We start from the raw sequence: 8,228 nt of genomic DNA on the forward strand, positions 1-8,228 counted from the left end.
GAAAAATAAAGGAAGAAGTAAGTAGAAATCTAGTGAATGTGTTGGAAGACATTGCTGGCTGATCAGATGTTACAGTCTACCATAGCCTGGGAGCATTCTCTAAGATGGGCAACATAGAGGTCTCCCTGCACACAGCAAAAGTTTCCTGCTTTGTACTTAAGCTTAACTGGGAGATGTCTCGAGGCACAGGATTTCTGACTTATCTCAAGGGTTACCCTTAACACATTTCCTGCAAGTGTCCTTCCTTTGATGACAGACATAGTGATTAGGTAAGTGCTCTTGAAATTTTGATAGGGCCATGCTTCTACTAATTAACTGTATGATAGAAGCTTGTACCTCAATGCAAATTATGATATCTTCCCTGACAACCCAATTCTCCATATTCCCATACTCTGGGATAAAGTTGAGTTTTTTCATCAAAAAATTCCCCCAGAAGGCAGTCTCCATTCCTGTTAAAAGCCATATACACAGCTTTCTTTCAACACTTCTTCCCCTTTGTCCTCAAGGCCTGTTAGACAACAAACCAACATGAATAAGAGGACACTCACAGATGGTATACCATGACTCAATCTGTTTCTCATGCTGCACTTTTGACCGGGCTCAGAAGTATGGTTCCATTCTACCTTAACTCAGTTATGGTCAACAGTTCAAATACCAGATATGGCTATCATCTAGACCTGGTATTTCATGTATGAAGAAGTAGATCTGTTTAGATAATATCTGGCAGAGAATGTGTTAGTAAAGCTATTTAGGAGCTGAATGTTTTCACTGATGAATACTGTTTTGGATTGTGCTCCCAGGAATGAGAAAAGCTATCAGCACTATGTAAGATTTTGTGTGCATGTGTGGTGAAATGTCAGAAATGCAGTTTTACAGAATAAAACAAAAAATTTGCTATAAAAAGTGAGGCTATTCACATATGTTTTGCTCTAATTTCAGGATCAGAAATAATATGGACCTAGTATTGCAGAATAGAGGAAACTGGGACCAGTCCATTACATGACTTCTTTTCAATCACAAGTCAGAATTTATATGATGTTCTCTGGACTGTCAGAACTCTGAGAAACACCCTGAGGACAAGATTTTCTTTTCATATAGAGGAATTGTTATCCCTACAGTCAAGAGTGCTGGAGGTGGTGGTAATCCCCTTGGATTTCAGCATCTCTGCTCGCCTGGGTAAAGTGCAAGATGGTGTGCTTCATAGCACAGCATCATAGGATGCAAGTTGCTATTTGAGTGTGAATGTGCAGGGATTTTGACTGATTGAGCAATGTGGATTTACAAAGATATTTTCCTCTCATAACTGGATTCATACACTAAAGTCTAGACACAGTGACATCATAAAACTATGGCATAAGTTTTTTTTCCCTAAGTTAAACTAATGTGAGGATCACAGCACAGGCTGAGCTGCAGCAATGTGTGTTGAGCTGGGCAAAGGTTTCCTAAAAATACATGCACACATTGATGTCTGGCATTCTCACTCACACTCTACTGTGGGGATTTTTCATACTTCTCTGCTGGGCTCGCATTCACTCATCAGAATTCTCAGCAGTTCTTTCTTTCACTGTGCTATAGTTTATGCTTTTCAACATTGCTAAAAGGCCTGAGAACCATTTGCAGTATTCATAACACTCTGCAAAAAGCATTGTATCTGGAACCTAGTTCTGACCTCCTCTCTCTGATTCACTCAAAGATTGATGCAGTATGATTTCCTCAGTGGTCATATACCTTAGGTGCAGGAACAAAAGTTTGGATTTGTTTCTAGAGAGCTGTACAATTTCCTCCAACAAAAGTTACAAACAAGATCTGCAGGTCGTTCACCTCAGAAAATTCAAGAATTTCATGAATCAGCATCATCAAGGACAAGAAAGTCATTGTCTGTGTCAAATAGTGATATCTTGGACATTCTCAACTAAAGAATGATGATCCAATTTATTTCTGTTCATGGTAAATCACTCATTTTGCATTGTTTAATAGACAGAGTAAATAATTGCACATTATTGTACAGGAGATTGAGAACATTGATATAAATGAGTAAATACTGGTTCATCTCAGGACTGGGAGACTCTTTGAGCTGAAACAATTTTGAACTTAGTACTGTAACAGGCCTGTGTTTCCAAGAATAGATAATGAGTGACAACTTGACTTAAAGAAAATGAAAATGAACCAACAGTAAGAAGAGTCTGAATCTTAGATCATCCTGTTCCAATGATGTCATGTAAGACTATATGAAATAAGTGGATGGAAACTGAATTATAATCTTTGATGTCAGTTACAAATATTTGTTTTATTGTGTCTGTGCTTAAGTACATTTTAAGGGAGCACTTTTCTATAATGACTCTGCACATGTTCAGATAAAACATCTGAACAGTAAAATATTAAGAAATCTTCATAGATTCTACTCAATTATAAGAGATGGAATCAATAGTTCAGTAGAAACTGGAAACTCTCCAACCAGCTTGTTCATGTGCATGCCAGAAGCATTAATAAACATATTAATCTATACACAATACCCTCATTTATTGAAAAATTCAATACACAATTTTGGAGGAGGATTATAGTAAAGAAATCAATTTTCTTTATTGAAAAAAAAATTGTTTTTAAGAAACATACTCTGACCATATTTATTCTTTTTCCAAACTGCTTCTAGATACTCCTCACCTCCTTACTAACTAAATCGCACTTCCTTACTTTCTTTCAGTCTTTCAAAAACAACCCAGCTCTCTTTTTCTCTCGGAATCTCTGTCTTTGTCTCTCTCTCTCTCTCTTTCACACACACCCACACACAGAGATAGAGACTCAAAAAAACACAAGAATCAGAAACAGAACAATGTAATCAAAAGATCAGCAAGATAAGAAAATGCCCAAATAAATTTATGTAGTTAAAGAAACATCTTCAAAAATACCACTGTGTGATTTATTGGTGTTAGTATAAAACCTACTGGAAAGTGTGTTTAATTCACCTAGTGAAATTCCCCTGAAGTGCCCTAATTTTTCTAGGCATGTTCATACCAATTGCAGATAGTTTCTTCATTAGAATGGGGAGTCCTGTTTATTTCCCCTCTTTGTAGTAGAATCCCATGTTGTTTGAACATGTGCAAGCCCTGTGTCTACTTCCAAATCTAGTGAGTTTATATGTGTATCAATCCATTGTGTCTGGAAGAGACTGTTTCCTTTGACTCATTCAAAACCTCTGACAATTAAAGTCTTCCTATCTCTTCTACATTAGTCCTTGGGTCCTGAGGACAACATTTGTTTAAGACAACAGATTTATAACTTAGTGTTCCCATATTGCTCATGGTCTATAGATTGTCCATTTGAGATTCTCTGTTATTTCCCATATTCTGAAAGAAGAAGCTACACTAATGATACTTGTGTGAAGCACAGATTAATATGCATATATAGGCATGTCATTGGGAATTATTGTTCTATTCCTTTAGCACATTGGCCCTCAACTTTCTTATTGCTGCAAACCTTTAATATGGTTCCTCATGTTGTAGTGACCACATAAACATAAAATTATTTTGCGGCTATTATGTAACTGTAATTTTCTACTATGAATCAATGTCAATATCTGACTTGCAGGGTACCTGATATGTGAACCCTGTGAAAGAGTTATTTGACCCTGTGACAGGGTACTTCAGTTCCCAAAAAGGTCATACCCCACAAGTGGAAAACCATGGCCTTACCATAACATTGGTTTTCCTGCAAGCAACCTCACTACAAGTTCTAGAATGTTCTAGTAGTTACAAACATGGTTTATATTCATGGAGTTGTCTTTAAATCCAATCAAAAAATGGCTGATTACTCCCCCAATATCTGTGCCACTAATGAATACACAAGCATAACTAAAGGCAGATCAGCATTGTGGGTTACAGTTTGTTGTTAGGTTTATTATTACACTTCTCCTCTGAGAGCCTGCCAAGTACCTTCTACTGCTATGGAGTCAGTAGGTAAGACCTCTAGTAAGGTACCTACTCAAATTGTCCATGTCCAATGAGATATATAAGTGTTGTCTTTAACAATAGTGTTTTACCATCAGATTGTGAAAGAGCAACCAAGCCTTGGCAGTAGCCTGAGTTATTTTGTGATTTACATGAAGCCACTTTGGCCAATGATTCAATTTATGAATGTTTGTCTAGGAAGGCCAATCTTTCAATTATTCAGTAGTTTACTGAAGGTTGCAATCATTTGGAATCTTCTCTTTGTGGGATATGAGGCCAAAAACTGAGTGGAAACACAACCCTAAACCACCTGGGTTAGGAACAAGACACCCTTAATACTTAAAAAAAACTGATGGAGACCAGCTTCAGGAGAGTTAACAATTACCAGGGTAGGGGAATGAATATAAGAAAAGTCATTAATGCGTTTGAATATATGTATGAAAATAATAAAATAGAAGCATAGGATAGTATCAGGAGGGAGTTCCAGTGAATACTGAAATTTGCCTGCATTTAACTTTTATATGCTTTTATACCCCAATACAACAGGGCGGAGAAGACAAAAAACTTCTTTAACATGATAGAAAAGACAAATGGAACAGTTATTTGCTTCAATACTACGACATCAAGTCATTAGCACTCTGTTGTTTAGGCAGTGAACTCACTCTAGACAGAGTATCCTGAAGGCAATCATTCTCAAGGTGAAAACTCCTATTTCAAAATGAGGAGCCTTCCACACTTTCTTCATCCATTCTTCCATTGAAGGGCATCCAGGTTGTTTCCAGGTTCTGGCTATTACAAATAATACTGCTATGAACATAGTTGAACAAATGCTCTTGTCATATGATAGGGCATCTCTTGGGTATATTCCCAGGAGTGGCATTGCTGGGTCCAGGGGTAGGTTGATCCCAAATTTCCTGAGAAACCGAAACACCGATTTCCAAAGTGGTTGCACAAGATTGCATTCCCACCAGCAATGGATGAGGGTATCCCTTCCTCCACAGCCTCTCCAGCAAAGGCTATCATTGGAGTTTTTTATTTTAGCCATTCTGACAGGTGTAAGATGATATCTCAAAGTTGTTTTGATTTGCATTTACCTGATCACTAAGGAGGTTGAGCATGACCTTAACTGTCTTTTGGCCATTTGAACTTCCTCTGCTGAGAATTCTCTATTCAGTTCAGTGCCCCATTTTTTAATTGGGTTAATTAGCATTTTAAAGTCTAGTTTCCTGAGTTCTCTATATATTTTGGAGATCAGACCTTTGTCTGTTGCGGGGTTGGTGAAGATCTTCTCCCAGTCAGTAGGTTGCCTTTTTATCTTGGTGACAGTGTCCTTTGCTTTACAGAAGCTTCTCAGTTTTAGTAGGTCCCATTTATTCAATGTTGCCCTTAATGTCTGTGCTGTTGGGGTTACACATAGGAAGCGATCTCCTGTGCCCATCTCCTGTAGGGTACTTCCCACTTTCTCTTCTATCAGGTTCAATGTGTTCTGACTGATAGTGAGGTCTTTGATCCATTTGGACTTGAGTTTTGTGCATGGTGATAGATATGGGTCTATTTTCATTCTTCTACAGGTTGACATCCAGTTATGCCAGCACCATTTGTTGAAGATGCTTTCTTTCTTCCATTATATACTTTTGGCTCCTTTATCAAAAATGAGGTGTTCATAGGTTTGTGGGTCAAAATTCGGGTCTTCTATACGATTCCATTGGTCGACTTCTCTGTTTTTATGCCAGTACCACACTGTTTTCATCACTGTAGCTCTGTAATAGAGTTTGAAGTCAGGGATGGTAATGCCTCCAGACAATCCTTTATTGTATAGGATTGTTTTGACTATCCTAGATTTTTTGTTTTTCCATATAAAGTTGATTATTGTCCTCTCAAGATCTGTGAAGAATTTTGAAGGGACCTTGATGGGGATTGCATTGAATCTATAAATTGCCTTTGGTAGAATTGCCATTTTTACTATGTTGATCCTCCCAATCCAAGAGCAAGGGAGGTCCTTCCATTTTCTGGTATACTCCTCAGTTTCTTTCTTCAATGCCTTAAAGTTCTTGTCAAATAGATCTTTCACTTCCTTGGTTAGAGTTACCCCCAAGATATTTTATGCTGTTTGTGGCTATCGTGAATGGTGAAGCTTCTCTGATTTCCCTCTCTGCTTCCATATCCTTTGTGTATAAGAGGGCGACTGATTTTTTAGAGTTGATCTTGTATCCTGCCACATTACTAAAGGTGTTTATCAGCTGTAAAAGTTCTTTGGTGGAGTTTAGGGGGTCGCTTATGTACACTATCATATCATCTGCAAATAACGAAAGTTTAACTTCTTCCTTTCCAATTCGAATCCCCTTGATCCCATTATGTTGTCTTATTGCTATTGCTAGAACTTCAAGCACTATATTGAAGAGGTATGGCGAGAGTGGACAGCCTTGTCGTGTTCCTGAGTTAAGTGGGATGGCTTTGAGTTTCTCTCCGTTTAATTTGATGTTAGCTGTCGGCTTGCTGTATATAGTTTTTATTATATTTAGGTATGACCCTTGTATCCCTAATCTCTCCAAGACTTTTAACATAAATGGATGTTGAATTTTGTCAAATGCTTTTTCAGGAGCACTGGACTGAGCTCCCAAGGTCCCAATGAGGAGCAGAAGGAGGGAGAACATGAGCAAAGAAGTCGGGACCACGAGGGGTGCACCCACCCACTGAGACAGTGGAGCTGATCTATTGGGAGCTCACCAAGGCCAGCTGGACTGTGACTGAAAAAGCATGGGATAAAACTGGACTCTCTGAGCATGGCGAACAATGAGGGCTGATGAGACGCCAAGGACAATGGCACGGGGTTTTGAACCTACATAATGTTCTGGCTTTGTGGGAGCCTACCCAGTTTGGATGTTCACCTTCCTAGGAATGGACGGAGAGGGGAGGACCTCGGACTTACCACAGGGCAGGGAACCCGGACTGCTCTTTGGACTGGAGAGGGAGGGGGAGAGGAGTGTGGGGAGGGGGAGAAGGGTGGGAGGAGGGGAAGAAGGGTGGGAGGAGGGGGAGGGAAATGGGAGGCTGGGAGGAGGTGGAAACTTGTTTTTTCTTTCTCCTTTTCTCAATAAAAAAAAATGAGGAGCCTTGGTATGCTTGAAAATACTGATCCTTGGACAGGATGGAGTAGCTCTACCTATATGAACCATCGTAATGTCAAAAGGACCAAGTAACCACATCCTAGGTCAGGATGTGTAGTCTCACTTGCCAACAACTTTGGACAAGTCAAAATTGTCTGACTTTCAGACGAGATGGAATTATGTTCACATTTTTAGGCCTCCACAAAAATCTTAGGAACAGATTCTCATTCCTGAAAAATTTTTAAAAGGGACTTCATTTGTATCAGGAAGCCAGGGTTCTGAAACAAATGGTGTAGAGGAATCCCCAGAGGCTAGCAGGAAAACTGTGTCCAATCCCAAACCCCTAAATTGTAGGAGGAAGGCATAGAGCTGAGAAGTGGCCTGGACTATTGTACTGCTGTCAGATGAGTCTGTGTCAATATGCTCTCTGTGCACAGTAGTATGTAGCAGTACCTGCAGTATACAGACTGGTGATCTTGAGGAATACCCAGTTGTTGGATGGAGACTGTGAGCAGGCTCTTCAGGAATGTGTTGTAGATCTTAGTATCATCCCACCAAATGTTTGCAACCCACTCCAACCCCTTGCCTGGGGGCTGACGGATCCAACCCACACCTATGCCACAAGTGCTCAGTGAAATCCTAGAGAAAGAGCAGGTCAGTATGAGATCCTGGGAGGGCTTCAACAGCCCAGGGCCAGATTCCTTCAGTGTAACCTGGGACAGGAAAACTGGAAAAAGGAAAGCAGAGGATAAGGTTGGAATAGGTAATAATATAGAAGTCTGCCCCATACAGAGCCTTAGCACTCACAAGCTGGGTTTATCAGAAGCAAGAATGAAGAAGTAAGTTTGTCCATGGATGCACACCAGTGAGTACCCAGGCCCAGCTTTGGTTTTTAAACCCAGAGTTGGGTGAATCCAGGAGAGATTTGCATTCCTTGCCAGGTGTTGACTTTCATGAAATACTGAAGTATTGAGACTCAGGGTGAGCCAGTCTGTGAGGGGAAGGAGGGAAGACCTCACTGGAGTTCACCTTTTGCCCCAGAGAAAGTAGCCCACATGGTGAAGCCAGGTATTCAGTATACAACACATCTGATGAGTACTGTGTGTATGCAGCAGAGAAGAGCAGGTGACGTTACAGGCTGGCATCTATGCAGTCTATAATTGCATGGGGGAGAGTG

This window comes from Microtus oregoni, unplaced genomic scaffold (assembly GCF_018167655.1).
Source record: "Microtus oregoni isolate MIOR12 unplaced genomic scaffold, Mior012 000056F_ref0000123, whole genome shotgun sequence".
NCBI lineage: Eukaryota > Metazoa > Chordata > Mammalia > Rodentia > Cricetidae > Microtus > Microtus oregoni.